Source organism: Podarcis vaucheri (assembly GCF_965113315.1).
Source record: "Podarcis vaucheri genome assembly, chromosome: 3".
Taxonomy (NCBI): domain Eukaryota; kingdom Metazoa; phylum Chordata; class Lepidosauria; order Squamata; family Lacertidae; genus Podarcis; species Podarcis vaucheri.
Window position 1 is genome coordinate 27,999,900 of NC_138761.1, and position 26,158 is coordinate 28,026,057.

General features: G+C 45.8%; 1 long non-coding RNA gene across 2 annotated transcripts in view; it reads left to right on the forward strand.

Annotated features, from left to right (window-relative positions):
- The window catches only part of LOC309529784, a 760,251-nt gene that overhangs the window by 241,632 nt on the left and 492,461 nt on the right, over positions 1-26,158 (forward strand). The window lies entirely within an intron of this gene.

The following is a 26,158-nucleotide window of genomic DNA, read 5'->3' on the forward strand; positions in this document are numbered from 1 at the left end:
GTGGATCACAGTGGCTAGGTCAGGGCGAGAGAGGTAAGGGGCCAACTGCTTAGCTTGGCGGAGATGAAAAAATGCCGCCTTTGTTATAGCTGCAATCTGCGCCTCCATAGAGAGGGAGGTATCGAAGATTACACCCAAACTCTTAACGGACGGTGCTGGCACTAATTGCACCCCCGCAAGAGATGGGAGTTGCCCCCTCAATCCCATATCGTCTCGTCCCAGCCAGAGGACCTCTGTCTTCGAAGGATTTAACTTCAACCGGCTCCCACGTAACCATCCAGCCACAGCTTCCAAGCATCTGATCAGTGTGTCTGGGGCCGAGTCAGGATGGCCATCCATCAACAGATAGAGTTGGGTGTCATCGGCATACTGATGGCAGCCCAGCCCAAAACTCCGGACAAGCTGGGCGAGGGGGCGCATAAAGATGTTAAAAAGCATCGGGGAGAGAATCGCACCCTGAGGCACTCCACACACCAAGGAGTGGCGGGGTGACAGTTCCCCCCCAAGCGCCACCCTCTGTCCCCGACCAGAGAGAAACGAGCGCAGCCATTGAAGGACTGCGCCCTGGATCCCCACGTCGGCGAGGCGGTGGTCCAAAAGTTCGTGATCGACCATGTCGAAAGCTGCTGACAGATCTAGAAGAATCAGCAGCCCCGACCCGCCTCGATCCAGCTGTCTACGGAGATCATCTGTTAGGGCGACCAGAGCCGTCTCGGTCCCATGACCAGCGCGGAAGCCGGACTGGAATGGATCCAGAGCCGATGTTTCATCCAGAAACCTACCAAGCTGTTCAGCGACCGCTCTCTCAATCACCTTGCCCAGGAATGGAAGATTCGAAACTGGGCGGTAATTGGATAGATCTAAGGGATCTAATGATGTTTTCTTTAAGAGCGGACGCACCACTGCCTCCTTCAGTTCCCCTGGGAATGTCCCGGTGCCAAGGGACAAATTGATGATATCCCCCAGGGGGGCCCGCACCTCGTCTGGACATGCTCTAATCAGCCAAGACGGGCACGGGTCGAGAGGACAAGTGGTGGGCTTTCCAGCTCGGAGGAGTCTGTCCACATCGGCTGGGGATATCCGGTCAAAGTGGTCCAATACTGGACCCGAGGACAGTCGAGGGGCCTCCAGTTCTTTTATTGTATCCAAATTGGCAGGGAGGTCATGGCGGAGCGACAGGACCTTCTCCGCAAAAAAGCTCGCAAATGCCTCACAGCTATGTGTCGAATTGTTATTTAAATTTGGCTGTCCTTCGAGGGACGTTAAAGACCGAATTATACTAAATAATTGTGCCGGGCGAGAGCTAGCGGATGCAATGGAGGCCGAGAAGTAGGACTTCTTGGCGGCCTTCACTGCCATCTCGTAGGTTTTCATAAAAACCCTATAAGATGTTCTTGAGGCTCCGTCACGGGCACCCCGCCATACTCGCTCTAGCCGTCTGAGGTCCCGCTTCATTTTCCGGAGCTCCTCAGTAAACCAGGGAGCCCGGTTTCTGCGGGGTCGCAGAGGGCGCTTAGGTGCGATCTCATTGATGGCTGCCAGGAGCTGGGTATTCCAGCCCTCAACAAGCTCAGTCAATGAGTCGCCAGGGGGAGAAAGGTCCCGCAAGGCTTGACGGAATCTATCAGGGTCCATCAGCCTCCGCGGGCGAGCCCAAATCGGCTCACCACCTAAGCAGGGTGGGGGTGGAACATCAATCCTGGCTTTCAGAGCATAGTGATCCGACCATGGCACCTTCATCGAAGGAGACAGGATCACATCTATACCGACGCCAAAGATCAGATCCAGCGTGTGGCCTGCTTGATGTGTGGGGCCCGAAACAAACTGGGAGAGCCCTAGTGTCGCCATGGAAGACACCAGGTCCAGAGCCTGTGAGGAGGGAGTGGCATCGGCATGGATGTTGAAGTCCCCCAATACCAATAGGTTAGGGAACTCCAAGGCCCAGCCGGCCACCGCCTCCAGCAGGCCTGACAGGGTGGCTGCTGGTGCGCTAGGTGGCCGGTACACCAGCCACCTCGGAGCCCCACACTAGGCCAACACATTCAATGCCGGGGATCGATGGCGGTGGTAGAGCCCTGAAAGAACAATCTTCCCGGATTAATAATGCCACCCCTCCCCCCCGGCCCACAGTCCGTGACTGGTGGAGGACGGAGAAACCCGGGGGCGCCATCTCTCGTAAGGTAACAGTTACCCCTTCGCGCACCCAGGTCTCCGTCACACAAGCCAAGTCGACCCCCTGCGAGATGATGAAATCTCGCAGGGTGGCGGTTTTGTTGCCTATAGACCTGGCATTGCACAACACCAGTGACGGAGGTGAGTAATCCTTTCTCACCCTACCCTCGTCTCTCGGGATGGGGCGCAGATTGGAAGGGGTACGAGCATATCCGTATCTCGATCCCCTTCGCCTATGCCATCTGCCCCCACCGCCATACCTCCCTCGCCCCTCCACAGTAGGAATCCCAGGCCTCATACTCGCCTCCATTTACAAAGTATAAAAGCAAACAAACAAACAAACAGAAAAAAAGAAAAAAAACAATTACACCAAAGCAAAACCAATCCCCACCCCACTCAACAAACCGTCCCACCCCAACCCAAAATAAAACAAAACAAGTAAGAATACATGGATAAAAAACCACCGTTTCTGGTGGTACAACAAAGTAAAAAATAAAAACACTTTTAAAACACTTTAAAATATATAACACGATTAAACATTTGCTGCCACAGCAGCAGTGTCCTTCGAGTTGTGATGGTGGTGAGTCTGGGGCCCGCCCCCAGGCCCAAGGTGGAGAATGGGCTTGCAGGGGGAGCGGTCCTCCCCAAGACTCACCGGCAGAGCGGCAGCAGCGATGTCCCGAGGCCTCCTTGGGGCCTTATATGCTGAGGTGGAGTCTGGGGCCCACTCCCAGGCCCAAGGTGGAGAATGGGCTTGCAGGGGGAGCGGTCCTCCCCAAGACTCACCGGCAGAGCGGCAGCAGCGATGTCCCGAGGCCTCCTTGGGGCCTTATATGCTGAGGTGGAGTCTGGGGCCCGCCCCCAGGCCCAAGGTGGAGAATGGGCTTGCAGGGGGAGCGGTCCTCCCCAAGACTCACCGGCAGAGCGGCAGCAGCATTCTGCATATGCTCTCCCAGGGCAAATGAAGAGGAAGAAATATCAGGGAAGGGTGAGTGGTTGCTACATCATCATTCCGTACCTAAAGGAAGGAGATCACAGAGAAATTCCTCCCGGACTTCAGTTATGTACAGATAGTTTTAGAACCTGGTCTTAATGGTCCTGTGGAGGGGAATACTCCTTAAATGGCTGTGTGTATATTAAACCACTTCAAAGGGTCTTATGCCCCCTTTTTAGATGGTGATGGGCATTACTTTACTTTAAGATGTGGTCTGGATACATACCATATATTTAAAGCACATTACTTTTCCCAAAAGACCCTAGGAACTGTAGTTTGTTAAGGGTGCTGGGAACTGTAGCTTTGTGAAGGGTTAGCTGCAGGTCCAGGGATTCCTTGGTGCTGGTGGGGAGCTACATGTTTGAAATGTACTTTGAATGTATAGTTTCTATGGAGCTGAGGTGATCCAGTTCTGCTGTGCTCAGGGGCTCTCCTGCTCCTCCTGCTGTGTGGTGCCATGGACTCTTGCCCCAAAGTCCTGCCCTGACGCCACCCTTGGCTTCAAAGGCCATTTCCCCGAGTCTCTTAATAGTTCACAAAACAGGCTCCTTGTCAGGACACGACAGTGCAGTTATTTGATGGATGCAAAAACGCCCCTTTTTCGTGGAAAGCCACTGAGAGGCCTCCAGCTATAACCAAGAGCATGCCACACACCCATCGATTACAGCAAGCCCTGTAATAAGCCGCATTTGCTGAAGGATGTTCACATCTGAAGGGCTTACAGCTTTCTTGAAGCCCCCTCACCCCAGCCGATCACCATGCGGGGGTGTGCCTTTGAAGCAGCCCCCCTCACAGAATATGCATTGCATCAAGCAAGAGCAAGGCGGGGGGAATCAAAAACACCACCGCACAAAAACTCCATTTGCAGAAATCATTTCTCCTGCAGCCTGACAAGTCACTTTGTATTGGCGTTGGTGCTGTTTATCCAGCTTCCTATGGATTTTCCTCTCCTCCCTCCTTGTTAAATGCTGACAAAATCAATGGTTGAGAGGCCAGGCCATTCCCGATCCCTAGCCTTTTGTTTTCTGTTGCTTTGGGTGGACTTAACAAAAAATAATTGACAAGTTCATCAACACACTAATATATATATATATATATATAGAGAGAGAGAGAGAGAGAGAGTTACAAAAGAAAAAAGCAGGCAGTTCTTTCATGCACCAAAGGTGCATTTAATATCTCCTTTATTTACTGCTCTTCAGGCTTGTGTCTCCAGTCATGCTATGATTGTTCCATATCGTGATTCCTGCTTAAATAATTGGGAAACCTCTTACTGATGGGTGTTGCATTTGCCTTTAGTTAGATGAAGCATCAGGTTCTGAATCAAACATACTGACTTCCTCTTCACATACAAGATGGGAAACAAGACATAGCTGAGGTGTAGAGCATCTACTCTGCGTGTCAAAGGTCCCGGGTGTCTCCAGGCTAGGACAACAACTTTGTGAAGCAGGTTAGGCTGTGTCAAAGTCAAACATGGCTGTGTTGAGATTTGAACCCTGGTCTCCCAGGTTCTGCTCCATCTCTGCGACCATTAGAGTCTAACCACTACACCACACTAGAATATGTGATTTATCACACATATATCCAAGGGCTGTGAGTATTATGGTGCTAAGAATCTCACAACTCAGAAATTACACCATGTCTGGGTTTGAACTCTGGACTCCCAGGTCCTAGTCTGTCACTGTAACCACTGAATACCCCTGGTGTATGTGGTATATCACACCTATGTCCAATGGTTGTGAATACTATTGCAGAGCCAACACCTCAGAAATTCCACCATGCCCCTTGCCTCAGCCCTCAGCCCTCAACCCATTCAATCAGGCAACAATTACGAGACTACCAACAGAGATGAAAACTGCAGGAAACCTTTGCAGCAAAACATAATACGTCGGTGACGAATGGACACAAAGCTCTGGAGAACCCCCAGTTCCTGTCACTAAACTGCCCTATAGCAAATGTCAAGCACCTTCTATTCCAAAACAAACCCAGCCTAAATTCCTTTCACCAAAGTAGGATGACTCATGGCAAGTTATTACGGCAGCCCGCTTGGAGCACCTCCTAGGATGTCGGCTTCATTAAAAAAATATTCCATATATTTTAAAAAGAAAAAGAAAAGAAAAGAAAAGGAAGCCCATTATAGGCAGGCCCTTTGACAGACAGGAGATTAGCTCAGTCATAACAACAAACCTGCCTGGATCAAATCCAACACCCAGATCTGTTCCAGTATTGTGGGTTTAACAGCAGCCATCCAGATACCTGCAGAAGCTCACAAGCTGTTTGTTATGGTCACAGCTATCCCCTATGGTTTCTTTCGAAACCTGGTACTCAAAGGCAACACTAACTCAGGACAAGGTACCATTTTGTTACTTGGGGCCAGGAAGGGGTAGAGGACATCTGGCCTCAGAGCTGAATGCAGACCTCCAGGCCTCTCTACGTGGCCCTAGAAGTCTCACTGGGCCACACCCCTTCTCCAGCCACACCCCTCACCTGCCCTCCTTTGCACCCCACATGCTTTTGACTGGTTGTCGTTCACGTGTCCTTGACTTCTAATAACGTTCCTTGCTTATATGGATGGAAGATAGTGAGAGGGTCTAGGAGAAAAATAGCCTACCATACAAAGGCAAAATGTATATTCATTGTTCCAATACTTTTGCCTCTAGTTCTGCCTACCACTCGCATGTGGCCCTTGGAAGATTGCTCGGAAGGTAATGTGGTCCTCAGGCTGGAAGATGTTCCTCACCCTTGCATTAGGCAGCTGTTGCCCATAGGTGAGGAGCAGTGATGAGGTTCTGAGGGACAGAGCTATGTATGCCACATGGCCTGCCCTGCACCCCCTAAGATGTCTCTCATACAATATTCTACTGTCACTCCAGTCAACTTCTCTATGTGAAATGGGAGGAGCATCACCACCTGCAGCTGCTCACAGACCTAGACTGTAAACCTAAACATACTTAGTAAGGGGGCAAAACCCAAAGCAGGGCTTATTTCTGAATGTCACCAGTGTCAAAGCAATGATTCTTCAACATCAACTTTGTTAGACTGGTCATGTGGTTTGGATGCCTGATTATTAAGCAACTACAGTGGACACTCGGGTTGCAAACGTGATCCCTGTGGGAGGCACGTTCGCAACCTGCAGCATTTGCAATCCGCAGTGCCGCGTCTGCGCACACGTGGGTCGCGAGTCAACACTTCTGCACATGTGCAAAGCGCGATTTGATGCTTCTGTGCATGCACGAGCGCCGAAACCCAGAAGTAACCCGTTCCAGTACTTCCGGGTTCAACACGGTGTGCAACCCAACAATGCACAACCCGAAGTGTCTGTAACCTGAGGTATGACTGTACTCTAATCCCAATTTAAGAATGGGAAGCGTAATGCTGGTGGTCAACAAAAGAGGGTTAAAAATGCTCTCAAGGCAAAGCTTTAAAAATGCAGCGTGAGCCCAGAAAACTGGGAAACACTGGCCTGCAAGCGCTCCAATTGGAGAACAGCCTTTACCAAAGGTGTCATGAACTTTGAAGAAGCCCGAACTCAGGATGAAAGGGAGAAACCTGCCAAGAGGAAGGTACGTTTGGCAAATCCTCAATGTGATCAACTCCTGCCTGGAAACCTATGTCCCCACTGTGGAAGGATGCGTTTATCCAGTATTGGCCTCCACAGTCACTTATGGACACACCATTAAGACTGCGTTCATGGAAGACAATCTTACTCGGCCACGAAGAAGAAGATTTCTGAGTAGACTGCTTAGCGTTGTGCTGCTAATGATGAAGAATTCATCTAGTCATGTTTCAGATCTAATCTTGAGTTCGTCATCATGTCTTGATGATAGACAAACCCCGTCTTCCATAAATTGGTATGTGTTTGTGAAGATTTCTGTTCCTCTCTATTCCAAAGGATCTGAAGGAGTAACAAAGACATAAGTACCTAAGGCCAATGGCCCAGCTTGACCAACGTCTTGTTCTTACAGTGGTCCTCCAGAGGTCTGTGGGAAGCCTGAAACCAGGGTCTGAGTACAAGAGCACTCTCAAACCAGCCATTACATAAAACCAATGTATGTCAAAACATATGAAGGTTCTATATACTTGCTTGGCCATTCAGTAAAAGCAAGACTATCTGCTAATTTTTTACTTTTTGAATGTTGTCTAGATTTCTACAACTGATTTAGGGTGTTTTTGCACTGCTGAATCAGGAAATGGCATCCATTTCTCTCCATCAGGTCAGGTTTACTGTAAACTGAATGGTGGGCATTGAAGGTAAGTACACGTAAATTACATGTTGCTTCACCATTTTTCAAACTTCAGGGCTTGAACTTCCGTTTCTTGGAATTCCTGGAATGCTCAGCGGCAGGGAGGTCTCTCTTCAGAGTCCAACAGTAGTCAGCCATCATGACTGCGTCCCAGCGACCCTGATACCTGGTCTCCATCTCTTTCATGTCCTGATGGAATCTCTCCCCCTGCTCATCACTCATTGAACCCAGGTTCTCAGGAAACTGGTCCATATGTGAAAATAGGTAGTGCATCTTGACGCTCATGTTGCAGCCCAGGCTTCTGAAAGCAGTCAGCATGTTGTTGACAAGTTCTGCGTAGTTTCTGGCCTTATTGTTGCCAAGAAAGCTCTTCACTACCAGAACAAATGCCTTCCACACTTCCAGTTACACTTCGTTCATTGAGTTTCCGAACTCTGGATCTCTGATGAGCTGACGGATCTGAGGACCGTCAAAGATGCCAGCTTTCAACTTCTCCATGGTCAATCCTGGAAAAGCCTGGCACAAGTAAGTGAAGCAGTCACCATCCTTGTCCAGAGCCTTGGTGAACTGCTTGATTAAGCTGAGCTTGATGTGCAGCGGTGGGAAGAGTATTCTGTCTCTGTCCACCAGAGGGTCGTTGATGACGTTCGTTTTTTTGCAAGGCACCAATTCCTCCTGCACAGGCCAGTCCTTCTTCGTGTAATGCTGAGCACGGTCCCTACTATCCCACATGCACAGAAAACATGGGTACTTGGTGAAGCCAGACTGTTGTCCCAACAAAAAGTTCACCATCTTCAGGTCAACACAAATAAACCACTTATGCTGATCATAACCAATTTTCTCCAGCACATACTTCACCGCTTCATGACCGAACCCAAAGGGTGACCGAACCCAAAGGGTGCTCATCAATGGTTCCTCTTCATCCTGGAGAAGAGTGACTAGTGGGGTGCCACAGGGTTCTGTCTTGGGCCCGGTCTTATTCAACATCTTTATCAACGACTTGGATGATGGACTCAAGGGCATCCTGATCAAATTTGCAGATGACACCAAACTGGGAGGGGTGGCTAACACCCCAGAGGACAGGATCACACTTCAAAACGACCTTGACAGATTAGAGAACTGGGCCAAAACAAGCAAGATGAATTTTAACAGGGAGAAATGTAAAGTATTGCACTTGGGCAAAAGAAATAAGAGGCACAAATACAAGATGGGTGACACCTGGCTTGAGAGCAGTACATGTGAAAAGGATCTAGGAGTCTTGGTTGACCACAAACTTGACATGAGCCAACAGTGTGACGGGGCAGCTAAAAAAGCCAATGCAATTCTGGGCCTCATCAATAGGAGTAGAGCATCTAGATCAAGGGAAGTAATAGTGCCACTGTATTCTGCTCTGGTCAGACCTCACCTGGAGTACTGTGTCCAGTTCTGGGCACCACAGTTCAAGAAGGACACTGACAAACTGGAACGTGTCCAGAGGAGGGCAACCAAAATGGTCAAAGGCCTGGAAACGATGCCTTATGAGGAATGGCTAAGGGAGCTGGGCATGTTTAGCCTGGAGAAGAGAAGGTTAAGGGGTGATATGATAGCCATGTTCAAATATATAAAAGGATGTCATATAGAGGAGAGAGAAAGGTTGTTTTCTGCTGCTCCAGAGAAGCGGACACGGAGCAATGGATCCAAACTACAAGAAAGAAGATTCCACCTAAACATTAGGAAGAACTTCCTGACAGTAAGAGCTGTTTGACAGTGGAATTTGCTGCCAAGGAGTGTGGTGGAGTCTCCTGTTTTGGAGGTCTTTAAGCAGAGGCTTGACAACCATATGTCAGGAGTGCTCTGATGGTGTTTCCTGCTTGGCAGGGGGTTGGACTCGATGGCCCTTGTGGTCTCTTCCAACTCTATGATTCTATGATTCTATGATTCATAGTTCTCCTTCAGTGTACTCGAGTGAGCCAGGGGTATAGAGGCAAACTGGTTGCCATTGTGTAGCAGAACACATTTCAGTGATCGCTTGCTGCTGTCAATGAACAGTCTCCAATCTTTGGGTTCGTACTGTGCCCCATTAACTTAGTTTTGATCCCCCAACTTTATGCTTTACCGCACCATAATCACCCAGAACTATCGGACCTGAATATTTCTTGTCATTAAAATAATCATTTCCAATCAAAACAATTATTCGACATGGCATTTTACCCCCACCAACTTCTTCTAAAATGCTCCACACAAGTGTACATGTGAACAAAAATGTAAAAAAAATGACATGTGGCCATAGCTCAAAAACTTGACCTGATTGAGCAAAACCAATGTGATTTTTGGATTCAGCGCATCAGATATGTCCTAAATCAACTGAAAAAAACGCAGACAACAAATTTGTTGTTGACCAGTGTAATATTTAGATATAAGGGAATGTCCAGGACACAGAACTTACACTTCAATCTGTTGAACAGACATATAATGTTTATTGCACACTTGCTAACATCTGGATCCATTAATAGTAAAAAGGTAAAGGGACCCCTGACCATTAGGTCCAGTCGCAGATGACTCTGGGGTTGCAGCACTCATCTCACTTTATTGGCCAAGGGAGCATAGCTGTCAACTTTTCCCTTTTCTTGCGAGGAATCCTATTTATAATGAGGGAATTCCCCTTAAAAAAAGGAAAACGTTGACAGCTATGCAAGGGAACCGGCGTACAGCTTCCAGGTCATGTGGCCAGCATGACTAAGCCACTTCTGGCGAACCAGAGCAGCACACGGAAACGCCATTCACCTTCCCGCCAGAGTGGTACCTATTTATTTACTTGCGCTTCGTGCTTTTGAACTGCTAGGTTGGCAGGAGCTGGGACCGAGCAACCAGAGCTCACCCCGTCATGGGGATTCAAACAGCCGACCTTCTGATTGGCAAGCCCTAGGCTCTGTGGTTTAACCCACAGCGCCACCCACGTCCCTCCATTAATAGTGGGTGTGCTGAAATGATTATTTGGTATTCACCGACAGAGGTGCCCAATGGAAGTTTGGTCCCTCCTCACTTTTGGAACAACAGTATCTCCACCTGCATCCTGCCAATGCAACACCACAAAGTATTTTTAAGAGCCCCATTCACTTTCAAATGCAGTTTTAACATGACGTGGAATGAAGCTGTTATGTGAAGAGCAAAAATCCCAACATTCACATGGTGGCCAGAACTTCTCATATCATAGAATCATAGAATCATAGAGTTGGAAGAGACCACAAGGGCCATCGAGTCCAACCCCCTGCCAAGCAGGAAACACCATCAGAGCACTCCGTATATGCTTCCATAGACCCCAGCTGCTATCTAATTTCGAAAAACAAGTACACCAAGCTCCCTCTGTTAAGAACTGTCCTCTAATGAAGTCTTTGCCTGGCCTCCTTTTTGCATTCATTTCCCTCCAAACTGTCAGTCAACGTCAGAAAGGATGTATGAATCAAAACTCCTCTTCTGATGGAATTATAGAAACTTGCAGGGGGGAGGGAGGGAAACCCCCACAGGTGAAATTGTGTCAAATGCAGGTTTAACTACATAAATCCTCCTCCCACCCTCCACTCTTCCTTTTAAATTGAGACATCTGTCTAATCTTGCTACTTTTGGGTAAATGAATATAGGCACCACTGAAGCTTATCTGAGCCCGATGTTAAAGAAAGAAACATTTCAATGGGCATATTTGCACCTGTCAGCATTTACTCTGGAGTTCATTCTCCTATATTAATGCAACTGACATCAAAATGCTTCAAATGAATGTTAATGTCAACTCTACTACAACACTCATTCTTGCCCGTTTTGAAATGGGGATTCTGTCCTTGAACCCAATTGCATGCGGAAATGGTACCAAAGGCTGATAAGATTTGGCAAGCTTGCGCCAGCAATGAGTAGGAAGATGGTCACTTAAGAAGAAGAGGAGTTTGGATTTGATATCCCGCTTTATCACTACCCTAAGGAGTCTCAAAGCGGCTAACATTCTCCTTTCCCTTCCTCCCCCACAACAAACACTCTGTGAGGTGAGTGAGGCTGAGAGACTTCAGAGAAGTGTGACTAGTCCAAGGTCACCCAGCAGCTGCATGTGGAGGAGCAGAGACGTGAACCCAGTTCACCAGACTACGAGTCTACCGCTTTTAACCACCACACCACACTGGCTCTCTTAAGAATAGCACTCCTGAGAAAGGTCCATCTAAGTCCAGCATATTGCAACCATTATTAGTGGAGATAGAACACAACTAGTGTGTCTCGGAGCCCTTGATAGCCTTTTACTTCAAGAAATGGTCTAATCCTCTTCTAAAGCCATCCGAGTTGGTTCCTACCTCTGCCTCCTGTGGGAACAAGGAACAGATTCTCCCCTCAACTATGAGCCCTGTGTCCATTGAGGGACCCTGCCTATTCAAGGGTCTATGGACATGAGCAGGTTTCAGTGGAGGTTGACCCATTAAGGAGAAATGGGGCACTGCCCCCCATCAACCTCCGTCTGACCTCAGCCAAACCCCACCTGCCTGCCTTCTTACCTACCACCAGTTAGGGGGCAGCTCTGGTTATCATTGGCTGTGGCTCCACCTATCACCGGTCACCTTGCCTTTCACCCCACCATTCCCAATCGGCTCCAGCCACCAATGACTGACTCTTTCAACGTTGCGATGAACTTCCATATGGAAAGGGGCTACCAGGCAAAAGTGGGGGGGGGGACCCCATCCCATCTTCTGCACACATTCATAAAAAACATAGAATCATAGAAATAACAACAGCAGCAACAACAACAACAACAACAAACAGTTAATTAAAATACAGCTTAAAATACAGCTTCTTAAGACGGGGCCTTTAATGTTAGAGGGAAGTCTCAACTCTAGTATGAGTTCAAACCCTACTTAAAGGCCACATTCCCAATATATATTTAACACGCTATTAAATTGCAATGGAATTTCCAGAGCTGGTGTTTGCATAGTCCCCTGTGAAGAGGGATTGACTGTTAAACCACTCTGCAGATTGTAGCTCTGTGAGGAAAATAAGAATAAGAAAAATTTATACCCCACCCATCTGGCTGGGTTTCCCCAGCCACTCTGGGCAGCTTCCAAGAAAATATTAAAATACAGTAGTCTGTCAAACATTAAAAGCTTCCCTAAACAGGGCTGCCTTCAGACGTCTTCTAAAAGTCTGGTAGTTCTTGTTCTCTTTGACATCTGAAGGGAGGGTGTTCCACAGGGCAGGTGCCACTACTGAGAAGGCCTCTGCCTGGTTCCCTGTAACTTGGCATCTCGCAGTGTGGGAACCGCCAGAAGGCCCTCAGCGCTGGACCTCAGTGTCCAGGTAGAACGATGGGGGTGGAGACGCTCCTTCAGGTATACTGGACTGAGGCTGTTTAGGACTTTAAAGGTCAGCACCAACACTTTGAATTGTGCTCGGAAACGTACTGGGAGCCAATGTAGGTTTTTCAAGAATAGGGGTCCTCTCGTGACTCTCAGCACCCTGAACAAACTACAGCTCCCAGAATCCTTTGTGGGAAGCCATCGCTGTTTAAAGTGGTATGCTTTAAAGGCAGGGTGTGCAAGCGGCCAAAGACATCTCAACCTTGACTTTCTGTTTTCCTTTCACAAACCCTTCGTTCCTCTCAAAACACTCCTCCCCCCCCTCCACAGACATGCACTCATGAGTGCTCCCACATGAGTCGCAGTTATCAGAATAATAATTAACAGGCTCTCATTAATTTGGGATCAAACAATGGCCCCTAATGAAGGCGAGCACAGCCAATGTGCTCCCTCGAAGGGAGGCTCGAGCTCTCCTTACACCTGGTGGCACATAGTCCACTGCAGCCCACGAGGCGTCGAACTGACCGTAAAGGTCTGTCTAACATTGAGTCAAGGACAGTTAATGGATGCTGGAGCACAAACAAGAGTGCTCCAAGCATGTCAGTCAAGACTAACCTGAGGCGAAAACATCAAAATGCAGGTTTGGAGTTTTGACATTCCTGCAGGCTCTGTACGCCTCGCCAGCGAATTTTTTAAAGTCAATATCCCCCTTCTGCTTGTGAACACTTTCTATCTGATGAGTAGGGGTAATGGGGACCTGATTGAACTGTGACTATAGTCAGACTTAAAAAGACAGCTTTGAATGTGTGTGTGTGTGTGTGTGTGTGTGTGTGTGTGTGGCTCCCCCTTCTCACCCCCTTTCCAAAGGTCTGTGATAACAATAAAGAGAGTTTACACAGATTATCACAGGCTGTGTCTTTAGACTTCAAGGTTATATGATTAGGAAATTAGAAATGAGATGAGATTAGAAAAACCACAGAACAGGGCTTCCCTCCCTCCCTCCCCATCCCCTGTTGTTATTTTATTTTTTTAACAAAAGGAAAGCTTTTCACAAATTATCTGTGTACTGAATTTACACAGAATCTGATAGATAAATCTTCTAATATTTGGAAATGGATAAATGTGGTAATGTAAATAGGAGGAACCAGCTTTAGAGCTTGTGGCTGGCAGAAGTTCAGGAAACATATTAAGTATTCTAATTCGCTTAAAGCTTACTTATAAAAACATGCATACTGTGATCTAATAAAATGTAATGATTCATACGCAGAACAGTAGTGAACAATAATAATTGCTCTCGATGAACGTACTCAGACTGTTATACAGTAGACTCGCTTTGCTTCCAATTTCAGATTAAATTATTGCCTTGCTCGCTCGCTTTGGCCCGGCGGATTGCAGCAATTAGAGCAAAAATGTATATTGCACAAACAATGGTGGAGGGGGTGCAAGTAACAACCCTACAGAGAAAAACATTTTAAAGAGCTCTTTGGTGAGTTTAGAATAGCCATAGAAGATCATAGCTTACGGTTTTGCCTCAAGGTTTTCCCTTCCCCTTAACCCAGAATATAATGTGGTCTCTTTGTTTGGTACAAGTCTTGAATTAATGGCAGGCCTTAAATAAATAAACAGGTGCATATTCTCCAACATTTCTCTGATGAAAATAAGGAAGTCCCATTCCATACTGATAATTTTACTATTTATACCCCACACATCTTATTGGGTTGCCCCAGCCACTCTGGGCAGCTTCCAACATATGTACTAGAAAACCATAATAAAACATTAAACATTTTTTAAAAAAACTTCTCTATACAGTGGTACCTCGGGTTAAGTACTTAATTCGTTCCAGAGGTCCGTTCTTAACCTGAAACTATTCTTAACCTGAAGCACCACTTTAGTTAATGGGGCCTCCTGCTGCCACCGCGCCACCGCCGCATGATTTCTGTTCTCATCCTGAAGCAAAGTTCTTAACCCGAGGTACTATTTCTGGGTTAGCAGAGTCTGTAACCTGAAGCGTATGTAACTAGAAGCGTATGTAACCCGAGGTACCACTGTACAGGATTGTCTTCAGTCAATACCCTCCAACATTTCTCCAATGAAAATAGGGACATCCTAAAGAAAAGTGGGACTTTCCGGTATCAAATCAGAAACCGGGACGGCTTCTCTAAATCAGAAACAGAACAGAATGGACTTAAAGAATGAACAAATGCAGAAGTAGCAGGACCAGAACCAAACTTTCTGTCCACCCCTAATATTTTCACATGTCCAGTTCACACATGAATGAGCTCACATGATCTCTCATTCCTGAACTATTCAGCACTTGATAACTTGCAGTTAGTTGTATGTGTCAACAGCCTCCATTTAAAAGTACTGTACAGTGGTGCCTCACAAGACGAAAAGAATCCGTTCTGTGATTCTCTTCGTCTAGCGGTTTTTTTCGTCTTGCGAAGCAAGACCATTGACGGATTAGCGGATTAGCGCTATTAGTGGCTTTTAGCGACTTATCTGCTGATCGGATCAGCTGATAAGCGGCTTAGCGGCTTAGAAAAGGGGGGGGGAGAAAAAACCAGCAGGAACTCGCAAGACATTGTCGTCTTGCGAAGCAAGCCCATAGGAAATTCGTTTTGCGAAGCACCTCCAAAACGGAAAACTCTTTCGTCTAGCGAGTTTTCCGTCTTGCGAGGCATTCGTCTTGCGGGGCACCACTGTATTTGTGATTATGTGAAACACCAAGGCACAGTCCATGATGTCTTCTGTCCACATAGGCCAGTAATTTTACTAATTCCCCCTCATCAGCTGAAGGATTTCTTTTTGCACTATGGGACTTCCCCTCATCTCATCTGCACATGTGCCCCACACCCTCCCCAAATCTTCTTTAGAGGCTTGGGGGAACACCTAGAACACATATAGTAGGTGCATGGACGATTAAATGTATTGTTGCACAAGCAGAAATTCTTGCACTGGCAAAATGTTCTCCTTAGAGCAATGTTGAGTTCGACCCATACAAATTATGCAGCTGTACTGAACTGCTCTCTCTTTCTCTCTCTCCCACCCTTGTAGGAAATAACCTGATAGGATTGCGAAGTATTCTCCTGTGTGATTCTTCACAGTGCCTCCCCCTTTGAGGGAAGTTGCCGCACAAGGCCAAGCAGTTAGGAAATTAAACAAATCTCCATCACCATCTATTATAGCCATACCTTTGGCTCTTAACATAAAGTAATGATCTTATGTCAATGTCATGAAAACGCCAAAGAGATGAGGCCGTATTAAGATGTCATTATGATGGCAAAATGATGGCAATTCCAGCCTGTAGGGACTGTGTGATGAGACCAGCAAAAACAAACTCAATGCAAATCTATCAGAGCACATTATCATGTCAAGAGAAGGGGGCCCTAATAGGCCTTTTTCTTACTCCACGAGGAGCAATATTAATTGCTGCCTTCGGGAAAACAACCACCACAATAATGTATCAAAGCAACAACCCAAATAATGTCAATAAGCATTAGCTTCCTACCAACTCATTTCCCCCCATTTGACAATACTGTTGCGTGCCACCCCAATCTCTGAGAGGTGAAAGATTCCAGGGGTTTCAGGAGCTTACCCAGGGTTCGTGTTTCCTTTGGGGATGAGGCACAGCTGAGACTGTGGTGTCTTTATGATATATGGTTTATTTACACATATATACAATCTGAGCTTACAGTGAAGGGGTTCACAGCATTAACACCCTAAATGGGTCCTGTTTCTCCCATGGTTGCAGTCTTGAATTCCCACATGGTGTTCTGACTCTCTTTTCAGCTTTCTGCTTTTCTTCTAGGTCACATCACTGCCCCTTTCAGTAATAATAATAATAATAATAATAATAATAATAATAATAAAATAATAATAATAATAATAATAATAATAATAATAATAATAATAATAAAAATTTACAGTGGTACCTTGGGTTACAGATGCTTCAGGTTATAGATGCTTCAGGTAACCCAGAAATAGTACCTCGGGTTAAGAACTTTGCTTCAGGATGAGAACAGAAATTGTGCTTAGGCGGTGTGGCGTCAGTGAGAGGCCCCATTAGCTAAAGTGGTACCTCCGGTTAAGAACAGTTTCAGGTTAAGAAAGGACCTCCAGGACAAATTAAGTTCTTAACCAGAGGTACCACTGTATTACTTATACCCTACCCATTTGGCTGGGTTTCCCCACCCACTCTGGGTGGCTCCCAACAAAATATTAAAAACACAATAAAACATCAAATATTAAAAACTTCCCTAAACAGTGCTGCCTTCAGATGTCTTCTAAAAGCCAGATAGTTGTTTATGTCCTTGACATCTGATGGTAAGGTGTTCCACAGGGTGGGTGCCGCTACCGAGGAGGCCCTCTGCCTTTGTCCTAGCTATTTCTGAGTTGATGGAGGGCCCCAATCCATTTGCCATATCGCACATAGCCCCCTTCCTTTGTTCTGTTAATGGCCCATCACCCAGGGAATCACCTCAACACAGACCTGGCTTATAGTTTAACACCTGCTGAATCCAGGGGTTAGAAAGATCTCACATACGGCCTACTTCCCCCCAAACTCACAACAATACACTTTTTAATAGGTGCATTCTACACCCACCATAGATGCTTACACTGAGTCCACTTGTGCAACATGGTGGCACTCGAACTCCCGGTAACCATCTCTCATCCAACTTACCACCATCTTGCTCCAGAGGTAGTCAGCCCAGATAGTATCTCTGTGTATTGCTTACCTGAGTGAAAGGCTAAAGAAGACTGTGCCTCTAACCCAGAAGATCACTTTTCGTCCCTTTCCTCATTTGTTGATAGTCCAAGGGGGTTACGCTCCCAGCCTCCTTTAAATGGGAAGAAGTCCTGGGACTGGCTGATGCATCTGGAAGATCTGTTCCAGTGAACCAAGTACCATTTTTATCACCCATTTCAATATGAATCCAAGACACATCTAGCATGGCTTTCCCATGATGATGATGATTATTATTATTATTATTAGAGTTTATATATTGCCCTGTACCCGGAGGTCTCAAGGCAGTTCACAGAAAAGATCACAACATATATACAGTGGTATCTCGGGTTAAGTACTTAATTCGTTCCGGAGGTCTGTACTTAACCTGAAACTGTTCTTAACCTGAAGCACCATTTCGGCTAATGGGGCCTCCCTCTGTCGCCGCGCCGCTGGAGCACAATTTCTGTTCTCGTCCTGAAGCACTATTTCTGGATTAGTTGAGGCTGTAACCTGAAGCGTATGTAACCTGAAGTGTATGTAACCCGAGGTACCACTGTAATCAGAATAAAAACAACAACCCAGTAACACCCCCCAGAAAAAGCCACATTTTAAAAGGGTACAGGATGTCGAACAGATCAACCAATGGCCTGGTTAAAAAGGAACGTTTTTGCCTGGTGCCTAAAGGTGTGTAATGAAGGCACCAGGCAAACTTCCCTGGGGAGAGCATTCCACAGATGGAGAGCCACTGCAGAGAAGGCCCTGTTCTCGTGTTGCCACTCTCTGGACCTCTTGAGGAGGAGGCACACAAAGGAGGACCTCAGAAGATGATCTCAGGATCCAGGTAGGTTCATATGGGAAAAGGTCTTGAGGTATTGGGGTCCTGAACTGTTTCAAATTGGTTGAATCAGGATGTTGTAAGTAATGATCTTTCCAAATGTCAAGTAAATTAGAGCAGGGCTTTGAGGCAAAAGTAGGATCAATGGCCAACTTTATTTATTTTATCAATTTCTCAAGCATACTACACAAAATACTGCTAGAGTGGTACGACAAGCAAAAGGCACATTGGCAGAAGGAGGAGGCAGGTTCATGGTTTGCAGGGACATAGTTCATGGTTCATGCCCACCAGATGTTGCTGGATTCCAACTCCCATCAGCCCCAGCCAGGGATGATGGGAATTGGGTGTCCAGGAACAACGTCCAGAGGGCAATGAACCTGCCCTGTGGAACACCCTCCCACCAGATGTCAAAGGGAACAGCAACTACCAGACTTTTAGAAGACATCTGAAGGAAGGCCTGTTCAGGGAAGCTTTTAATGTTTGATGCATTACTGTATTTTAATATTTTGTTGGAAGCTACCCAGAGTGGCTGGGGAAGCCCAGCCAGATGGGTGGGGTATAAATAAATAAATGAAAATTATTATTATTATTATTATTATTATTATTATTATTATTATTCCTGCTCCTCTCCAAGTATATGCTACAACTTCCTGTTTCCAGGACTCTGGCCAATGAGAAGAAACAAACCAGTCAAGAGAAAACTGTTGAGAAAATTGTTGCCAGCGCATGTTGAGAAGGGCTGTAACTCTCTATGAGAACCTATTCTTTGCATGCAAAAGATCTCCTGTTTAATTCCTGGAAACTGCAGGTATGGTTGGGAAAGACTTTGGAAATCCACCGTGGGAAGATCGCAATGGTCCAACTGGGTATAAAGTGGTTCCATATGTAACATGTGGAAAGTGACATTTCAAATATTGCCAACCAAGTTTGATTATTTTTTTTAGTGAAGCACCTACTCCTCACCCCAAACACCTTTTTTCAAAAATAAATAAATAAATAAAAACAACCTATGCTTAGCTTATAAAGATAATTGTGTACAGCCTCTGAGTCCATTACCAGTATATTAATGGTTGGCTTGAACTTTGGAAGCCCTCAGCTCAGCCGTGGAGCCTGAATTCCCAGATGGTCATTAACTGTCTAATGAAAGACCACCATATCTCTCATAATTACTTAACATCTTGTCCATAAAAACACATTACACAAAGTGGGTTTTTTAATATTTAGATCTAAATTACATTAAGTAAATGTTAGTCTTGGTAAATAAATTTGAGAGTGGAAAGGACTGTCTGGAATTTTCCTTAAAAGAAAAAAAAATCATTTTTCACTCTCCTTCCTAGCAGCATTGACAAACAAACCCATACTGTACAGATCATTTGTAAAAGTGACATTTCAAATATGAGTGATTCATTTAAACTCCATGTTGCTATTAAACAAAGGCATTTAAGCTCTGGAAGTAGCAAGCTTTTTAATAATAATAATAATAATACCAACTTCTTCAATTAAAAAGATTATCATAAATGGGTTGGGGGAACATTGATTTACCCATGTTGACATTGGTTGACCTATGCAATAAGGGCAAGAGAGAAAATAGGTTGAATCCAGATCATCGTTGTTATCAATCATATTAATACAGTGGTACCTTGGGTTACATACGCTTCAGGTTACATACGCTTCAGGTTACAGGCTCGCTAACCCAGAAATAGTACCTCAGGTTAAGAACTTTGCTTCAGGATGAGAACAGAAATCGTGCTCCGGCAGCACAGCAGCAGTGGGAGGCCCCATTAGCTAAAGTGGTGCTTCAGGTTAAGAACAGTTTCAGGTTAAGAACGAACCTCCGGAACAAATTAAGTACTTAACCCGAGGTACCACTGTATTGCTATCTCTATATCTACCAGTTAAGAATGGGTTGCCACAACATGCTTGAATTCTGGTGAAAGTCAACATACAAATGTGAATGTTAGCTCTTTTCAAAATTTGGAATGGTTAAGTGAATAGGAGATATGTACCATCAGTTTATGACTGATGTATAGTGTAAAAACCTAAGAAAGTTCTGAGAAGCTGTCGGAAGGGAGGGGAGAGAGAAAACTGGATGGGTGGGCCGAGTGGAATGGAGTATCCTGGAAAAGGGCACATCTGGCTGGCTGGAACCCTCAACCACTCCAGACTTTCAAAGTTGGGTTGTATAGTTCAATAACAGTTTTCAGATGGTGCAATGCCATTCAACTTTACCCACTTGGCACAAATACAGGCAGTGGCCTTGAGTGGAAAAGGTTTATATCCTATTCCCAATCTGCTTGAGCCAGTACGTTCCTCCTGATTGCCTGCTTATTAAATTCCCGTCAGCCTTAACAACAGGATACAGCTCCACCCAACCTATTTTAATAGGCCTCCAATTACTTGATTAAGTTTTGAGGGAGGCAGGAGGGAAATGTGACTGGATTTACTACTCTAAACACCTGATTTCATTAATAAACGAGGTCTCCTGGGTGTCCCCTGAATCTGCCTTGGAAAAAGGCCCATTTGCTGCCATAAGATTTCTTTATTTACTCACCTAAAAGAGACTTCACAGTTGCCACAATCAGTCTGAACTAGGAGCACTGAGAGAGGTAAAGCAAATTAAATGTCTGGACGTGCCATTGAAAATACCCTCCCTATGTTTCAGTGGATCTGCTAGTAATTTCCCATTCAACGGGATGCAGTTGCAATCCAAATCCAAATCTGGAAAACATTCAAAGTGCTAGTCTCATGTGTGTCAATGGGAGACACACAACTTTCACCAGACTGAGCCCCAGAAATTGACAGGTCCATTTTATATGGGTGTTTTCTTTGCTTGCTTTTTCCTAGCCCACTTTTCCTCCAAGAAGGTCACTGAGGAACATAGCTCTCCCTCTCTCCATATTATCCCTACAACAACCCTGTGAGGTATGTTATGTGGAGAGCTAGTAACATGCCCAAGGTTACCCAGTGAGCTTCGCGGCTGAGTGGGGATTTTACTCTCAAACAGAAAACCTCAGTCATTGTCTTACACTATTCTCTAAGCAGAAATGTTGAGGCTTTGAATAACGATATTACCTTAAAAACCTAATTCATATATCTGATAATATTTCCGGTACACTACATGTTTGGAAATATTTTTGGCAATTCCTATGCAATTTAACCTTCACAGATATGGAGGACTTGGCACTTATTTGGGAAGAGGTCTGTAGTTCGGTGGTAGAGAATCTGCTTTCCATGCAGAACATTCCTCATTCAAACTCCAGCATCTCTAAGAAGAGCTGAGAGTGAAGAAAAAGAAGAGGAGGAGGGGGAGTTTGGATTTGATATCCTGCTTTATCACTACCTGAAGGAGTCTCAAAGCAGCTAACATTCTCCCTTCCCTTCCTCCCCCACAACAAACACTCTGTGAGGTGAGTGGGGCTGAGAGACTTCAGAGAAGTGTGACTAGCCCAAGGTCACCCAGCAGCTGCAGGTGGAGGAGCGGAGACGCGAACCCGGTACACCAGATTACGAGTTTGCCACTCTTAACCACTACACCACACTGGCTATATGTTGGAGGTACTGAGTTAGATCAGCCAATGGTCTGACTTGTTATAAGGGCAACTGAAAACAGTTACAGTGCTGCGATGTAAATCTATAAGGGCATTAAAAATACATTTATTTGCAGCTCTTGAAATGGTTTGCGCTTTGCCTTCAGGAGGCAAAAATGACTATTCACTCTTTTCTTTACTTTTGAGTAAAACAACATAAAGAAGAAGAAAAAGAGGTTAACTCCAGACTTTGATCACTCCATCAGACTTTTATTAAAACTATTTTGAGTTGGACACAAATGTAGTGTCGGATAGAGTGGGGAGATAAGTGTATCTCCTGAATAGCTTTAGCATCCGAAGTGGGTGAGAGAGTCCGCAGAGTACTTCCACCGATGAATTTTTCGCATCTCGAAGATTTGCCGCTTACGGCTGATAACCCTTTTCCGGCTTGAAGGGTCAAAAGGTGAAAATGATTGAGGTACCTTTTGCTATGAATATTTTACAAGCTGCCTATCCCCTTTTCACTGAGATCTCGGTGCTGACTGAGGGCTTCTTCAGGATGAGTCCTTAGTTGACTGATGAATACAAAACACCTTTCGAACAAAAGGCATTCAAGATTAGCGGAAGACAAGACAGCCTACTTTAGTTTCTGTGTGCAGTACCTGGAGTATCAATGGAGATTAACACAGAGAGAGACGCACACACACAACACTGAGTGACGGGCAACTGAAATGCGGAATACCACAATATATTGTTCCCTATTGATGGAGGAAATAATGGGAAAGTTAGCAAGTCACGGTAATGTCACAAGCAAATGATGAACTTTGAAGAACTGAAGGACCAAAAAGTAACATGAAACAAGAAGTAAATTGAAGATAATATTTAGTTACAGCACCGTTCTCAAATTGTCCTGAAACACATCCTCTGGCCTTTGAGGCTGCATGGTTTTTAAAATGAAGACAATGGGAAGGAACCAGTGGCTGAAACAATATAGCCATTTTATTTTACGATGGCCAGTAATGTGAACTTCTTGGAAGACATCTTCTTTCAGCACTTGAGTGCAATGGAGCACATTCAGCGGCTATGAATCAAAATGATCTTCGTGCCGACCTGTCTTTGGACCCTATCCTGCAAGGCGCTGGCAGGAGTCAGAAATACACAGTGCTCCCCTTTGATGTGCTGATCATAGCAGGCAAAGAAGACAGACTTTCTCAGACCTATCCTGGGAATGTGTCATGGGGGGGGGGGAGTTCTCCGAAAGGCAAAATAATAATAATACATTTTTCTAAAAGGCCTAGAAATATTATACAGTAATTAGTTTCGCTTTGTTTTAATCTTTAAGTACAAATTATAGATAATTGTTTCTTAAGCAAGGAGCAAGTTTGGCTAGCTCTTCACCTTACACGTTCTAGAAATACGGCAGAAAAAATTATTATCCATCCCCACTCAATCCCTACCACTACAAATGTCTTGTTGCCTAGAATGTCACAGTTTCTGGGACACTTCCCTAAATTCTGTCAAACCATTGTTATTTCTAAATACTGTCACAAGTGGTGGTTGTTGGTTGTTGTTTTTTAAGTACAGCAATATTTATTTCAGTCATTTTCTGAAGTGCCGACAAATATCCCTTCTAAAGATAGGGAAATCAGGTTATAAAATGATTTGCTCAAGGTCACTTCAGGGGAATGGTGGTGGGTTCCAGGTCTTATGCAATGAGCAAGCTTTGTTAACTTTCCAACGCATTCCAGACATGTGGCATTTATTCTCTCTCTCTGTCTCCCCCACCCCCAATGCCTTGCTGCCTAGACTGTCCAATTTCAGGAGTATTCTTTAAATTCTGTCAAAGCGTCACAGAGGAACATAAGAAGCTGCCTTATACCATAATGAGTACCATAATGGAAAACCTCTTCAACTATACCCAGGTCTTTCAACTATTCCTCATCCCGGTTTCCCTCCTCTGCACATGTTCTGGTTTTCCAAAATGCCATTCTTAATATGTGGCACCCAGAACCACTCACAGTAGACCTGATTGGAGAACAGCCTCTCCCAAAGGCATCATGGACTTTGAAGAATCACGACCTCAAGACAAAAGGGAGAAATGAGCTAAGAGGAAGGCACACTTGGCCAAATCCTCACCGTGATCAACTCCCATCCGGAAACCTATGTCCCCACTGTGGAAGGATGTGTGGATCCAGAATTGGCCTCCACCGTCACCTACAGACACACTTTTAAGACCATATTCATGGGAGACAATCTTCCTTGCCTATGAGTGATCGCCAAAGAAGAAGAGACCTGATGTGGTTGGGCTCATGCAGGATGGGGGGGGGGGGAGCCAGTTCACAATGGATCTGGAGACAATGGATCTAGGCTGTTAATGCAGCCTAAAATTGCATTTGCTTTTTAAAACAGCCTTATTGCACTGCTCTCTCTTGATCAGCTCAGACACCCAGTGGTGGTGGACCCTGGGTTTCCAAATTCCAGTGGTGCCCTGTGCAACTCCAAAATTCAGTGCCACCCAGCCTGTTGTTCATCATTGTTGCAGTGCCCCCTGTGGCACCCTCTTGGCTCGGTGCCCAGTGCAGGCGAAACAGTTGCACTCCCCTAAACCCTCCTCTGCACCTAGGTCCTTCTCCCATGCACCCTGAAAGGGCATCGCAAGGGCATCAGTAAGTTCTGCTGTGTGCCAGCTGTTCCATTTCTACCTCTCACTATGCCAGAGTCCTAACTCTGTGCCCATTGTACCTTCACAACAGCTCTACAAGGCAGATCCAAGCCCAGGGTCACTACTGCACTTTGGGAATGAGCAGAAATGTGAACCTGGGTCTCCCCAGAAGTAGCTCTCTCTGTGAGGCTAAGGGATAAAACTAGCTGTCACGGTCACTTACAGGGAGGCAGAGAGGGTGATGCAGCAGGTAAGCTGAGGCTGTGTAGATTTACTGGTGAATCCAGCATACCTGCGGCAGACCCTCCAAGTGTCCCTATTTTCCAGGGACAGTCCCAGATTTACAGAAGCTGTCTCTGTTTCTGATTTGATCCTGGAATGCCCCACTTTTCTTTAGGACGTCCCTATTTTCACTGGAGAAATGTTGAAGTGTATGGAGCTATCCAACCCTGAGCCAAGGAAATAAGTAACTATACAACCTTTAGAAGACACCTGAAGGCAGCCCTGTATGGAGTTGTTTTTTTCTTAATGTTTAATGTTTCATTATGTATTTATGTATGCTGGAAGCTGCCCAGAGCAGCTGGGGCAACCCAATCAGATGCAAGGGGTATAAATGATATTACTACTACTTCTACTACTACTACAACTGCATAGGACTTTGCTATTTTCATCAGAGGAATGCTGGAGGGTATGCTGCTGGTCTGCCCACACAGCCCTCTTCCCACCCACCCCCCATCTGCTATTAGCCATGCCTGCTGGGGCAGATGGGAGCTGAAGTTCAGCATCACGGTGTGGTACGCTGCTTTGGCATCAGCTGATAGGAAGTGCCTACAGAGGGTAGTATCCCAAGATATTATGGGCTGTCCCATGAATCTGCTGGATGAAATAGCGGAAGAACATTGCCTCAAGAGAGTGAGGAATATTCTCAGGGATGATTCACACCCTGGCCGGCACTTTCTTGATCTCCTACCCTCAGGCAGAAGATATAGAAGCATGCTTCTATCCATGGGCTGTTAGGCTGCTGAATGAAAAGATAAGAACAGGGCAACTGACTTTCGGGTTTGGTGGGTGTGCATCAGTAAACGAGGGGAAATAAGACTAAGAGAGCTGAGTGGGGGGTGCTTGTGTAATCTCACTGTATACAAGTTGTACAAGTGACTATAAAGTATTTCAATATATTAAAAAAAAATCCAGTGGGCCAAAGGTTCGCCTCACCAGATTTAGAGAGTAGCTGGGTGTGTTGCAAAACAGAGTGCCAGTGAGACCCCAGCTCCTAGGCAGCTTAAGCCATGGCACAGGTCTGTCTGCCCCAAGTCTTTGAAGGACCCAGCAGTGCCTTCCTGAGCAAAATGTGCAGCTAAGGGTTGAAAAACTCTTCCCGTGAACAGGGCCCAAGTTGATCGATGACACTTTTCTTTTTGTTTATGCACTTCGCTTAGCAGAACAGATGCTCCTTCTTGAGCCAAAGGAAGCTTCCAGAATGGCCTGCTGAGCTGCGTAAAGGTAAAGCGTGTTGCAGCCGAGCCATCCTGCTGTGACCAAAGACTGGTTCGCTGTCGATAGTCCTGCGCCTGAAGGATGGTCCCCTGGCCAGATGGAGGTGGAGGTTGTCTTCCATGAGTCATTCCGAGCTCCCCTTCCTCTCAGTGCTGAGAAGGCTTTCAACTTGCATTTACACTTGAAAGGCTGCTCAGCAGG